The sequence below is a fragment of the Microtus ochrogaster genome, unplaced genomic scaffold, assembly GCF_000317375.1.
Source record: "Microtus ochrogaster isolate Prairie Vole_2 unplaced genomic scaffold, MicOch1.0 UNK66, whole genome shotgun sequence".
NCBI classification, from domain to species: domain Eukaryota; kingdom Metazoa; phylum Chordata; class Mammalia; order Rodentia; family Cricetidae; genus Microtus; species Microtus ochrogaster.
The window spans coordinates 1,976,520-1,980,187 of record NW_004949164.1 but is presented as its reverse complement, the minus strand read 5'-3'; the positions used below and the strand labels follow the sequence as shown (position 1 = coordinate 1,980,187).

Here is a 3,668-nt window from a genome sequence, read left to right as displayed (position 1 = left end):
ACCGCTCCACCTATCTTTATTCTAAATTAACTTGTTGGAAGAGCACCTGAATACTGCAGGGATGTGTGTCTGAAAAGGGGTAAGAGCATCTCATCTCAGCCACCAAAGAAAACTCCCAGGTGAAAGCCTGGAGAAACCCCAGAGCTGCCAGAACACAGTGTAACATCTCATCCAGGTACCCACCAGAGCTGCTCCCTGAGCCCGTGAAATAAACGCAGGAAATGGCCTTCTCTGAAAGAACTCAGACTCAACATGAGAAAACCTCGAAGCTCCAAGTAAAGGACTTGGCCCGGAGCCCGCGCGAGTAACTTGAAACTAGAGATGCCAGATTAAATGTGATAAGGGTTTTGTCTTTATGATGATTCTCTTTTCCTTCCTTCCTTCCTTCCTTCCTTCCTTCCTTCCTTCCTTCCTTCCTCCCTCCCTCCCTCCCTCCCTTCCTCCCTCCCTCCCTCCCTCTTTCTCTCTCTTTTTTTCTTCCTTTCAATTTCGAGTCAAGGTCTCGCTGTTATAGCCCAGGATGGCCTGGAATTTAAGGCAATCCTTCTGCCTCAGCCTCTCAAGTGCCAAGGTTACAAGCGTGTACCCACCAAGCTCGGAAACTCGAGGTGGATCCTCGGTCAAACTTTTCCGTTGTAATAGGCATGGGAAAGGGCCAAAAGTCACATAGAGGATCGCGTGTCCTTCTGTTTCTTGCACTTTTCCGTGTGAAGTGCTACAGAAATGGGAACAATAATATTCATAAGAAATAGTGCATGGATAACCAAGTAAATACTCAGAAGTCTTAGGAAAGGACCGTTGCACCAGTAGGCTCTGTGGCGCAATGGATAGCGCATTGGACTTCTAGCGTGGTTAAGAGATTCAAAGGTTGCGGGTTCGAGTCCCGCCAGAGTCGGTGGTGTTTTGCCTGTGAGGCGTCTATCGGTGGTAGTGAGTGCACGATCTACTGCTGGCATTAATTAGTAGTAACTAAAAAGTGTCACCTTGAGAAGCTGCGTGTGCATTTCGCTTTATTTTATTTTATTATAATACTTAAACCTTTTCTTCTCATTTTCTTTTACTGTTTGTTTACAATATCCACTTTCTATCCCCTCAAATTCCAGACCCCCACCCTCTCAACTGTAGGAAGTGTTCCTTGGCAGCACAAAGATTTCATCTGAAAAAACGTAATCAAAATTCAATTTTTGATTTAATATACTGTAATTTACTGTTTAATATACTGTGATTTAAAACAAGGATATGTGAAAATTCTCTCATCACCCCAACTGAATAACACATCTTTTTTCATTCTAAAACACTACTTCCTTAATTCCCTTGGCTGGTGCCTTGTTTGAAGTATTCTGTGCCTCGTTTCTGAAAGTTTCCATTGTGATAAATACGTAACATAGATAAATATGTAACATAGAATATGTTAGATAATATGTGTAGGAATATGTATCATATAGATATTACATAGATCCATATATAAATGCAGATTGTCCATCTTTTGTGTTGTGATATGGTTTAGCGTGCGGTGACATCTCATTATTTATATAAATCATATAATATTTCATAAACTGCTTATACTATTCTATTATAAACACCTCACATTTTGCTTTATGAAGCAAAATTATAATGTATTTATGAAAAAATTTTGATTTAGCATTAAACACACACATTCACAGAGAGAGGTGCTCAGAAAAAGGACACTTACTTTGGGGACGTGTCTCAAGAAAGTGGAATCAGAATGTCGTAAAGATAACTGTATATATGTTTTTGAGCACATTGCATTTTAAGGACAGACAGCCTGGCATCAAGGGCTATGGCCCCATCTTTGCTAAAGGCTTCTTGAAAGAACAGGAAAGCCATCTTTTTCTGGGCTCTACTCTCATTGGGTTTCTAGCAAGCCTCGGTGCTGCTGTGTGGCAGGAAGAGAAAACTCCCTTTGCTGAGCGAAGAATATCTTCCAACATCCTGACCCCGAGAATACTTATTGCTCATCCTAATAAAAATCGTGTGTAGTCAGAAATGGAACACGATGGCTTCACAGGTGCTGACCATGTTTTGAGAAATAAGGAAATAGTGTTTAAGAGGGAAAGGAGACTTATTTTTCAGCTCTCTGTACAACTGGGGCTACAGGATTATTTACAAAGGCATAGTAAATAAATCATAATGTGTACATTTACATATATGTGTGGATAATTGTAAGCTTTGAATTTCGTAATGTTTGCTATCTTTGCACCAACAATGACCTCTTAATGTTTCGAGACTGCTAATGTCACAGCAACTTGTACTGTATATGACTTGTCTTTTCCTTTGTCAAAACTTTTCTCTGCTGATAAAATCAGTGTAACTCCTTTCTGTGTCTCCCCCAAAAACATTGTAGCCCTTTTCGGTGCTCCCAAAATTAGTGTGACCCTTTTCTGTTCACCTTCTCTGAAAAACCACAATCTTGATTTGCCCATTTCCCAAAGTCTATTTTTTAAACATTGTTTCGTACTTTTGTCTTGTTTGTTTGTTTGTTTGTTTTTTGAGTAAAAAAAATCTCACACTGTAGCCATAGTTGACCTAAAATTCACTATGTAGACACAAGTTTTGCTTCAAGCTTGTGATGATTCTTCTGCCTTTGCCTCCTGACCTCTGCATTACAGGTGGGAGTCACCAGCAGAATTTTCCTTACTCAAAAAAAGGAGGTGGGGCTGGAGAGATGGCTCAGCTATCAAAAGCTGCCTTCCCAGAGGACCTTTGTTTGGTTTCCAGCAGCCACATGGCTGCTCACAACCAATGCCCTCTCTGGGCCTCTTTGGGCACCAGGTACTCACGTGGTATGCAGATACACATTTAGCACATTTAGGCAAAACATCCAAACACACAAGAATAAAATCTCAAAAGCACACCACAATGATTATCAATTATTTTGGCTATCCCATGGCACATTCATTTTCAGCTTAACTCTGGAGATGTGACTGTTAAGGCTCTCTTATCTGACCCTTTTTTATTTTTATTTTTGGATTTTTCGAGACAGGGTTTCTCTGTAGCTTTTGGTTCCTGTCCTGGAACTGGCTCTCGTAGACCAGGCAGGTCTCGAACTCACAGAGATCCACCTGCCTCTGCCTCCCGAGTGCTGGGATTAAAGGTGTGCGCCACCATCGCCCGGCTCTGACCCATTTCTTATCTACACATTTCCCCCAGCATCACTCTTCCTCATAAGGAATCGACATAATGCACTAAGTCTTTATTTATTTATTTATTTATTTATTATTTATTTATTTATTTATTTATTTATTTTGTCTTTTGAGACAGGCTTTCCTCTGGGTAGCTTTGGAGCCTGTCCTCAAACTCACAGAGATCCACCTGTCTCTGCCTCCTGAGTGTTGGGATTAAAGATGTGTGCTACCACTGCCCAGCAATCTTCATATTTTTATAATCATTTATTCTAGCAGAATATGTGATCAACAGCTCCACCTCACGCGTTCTGTTTGTCCAGAAGTGCCTCGGCACTGGCAAAACCAAGGATGGGGGCATCAACCATTGTGTAGTACCCATTATAAGATATAGCCAAGGATTGCTCTGCAGGTAATAAGTGAACAATAAGGACCAGGTAAATGGACTTTGTAGAACCAACCTGATTTATACCGGAGAATCTAAAAAGGCGCAGGTACAAGATCAAAATGTACTGGGAGCTGAAG

At 40.9% G+C, this 3,668-nt stretch overlaps 1 non-coding gene across 1 annotated transcript; it reads left to right on the top strand.

Moving 5' to 3' along the window:
* Positions 1 to 809: 809 nt before the first annotated feature.
* Trnar-ucu lies at positions 810 to 895 on the top strand. Its single transcript is given in 2 exon segments — positions 810 to 846; positions 860 to 895. It is a non-coding gene; the product is annotated as a tRNA-Arg (tRNA).
* The last annotated feature ends 2,773 nt before the right edge of the window (positions 896 to 3,668 follow it).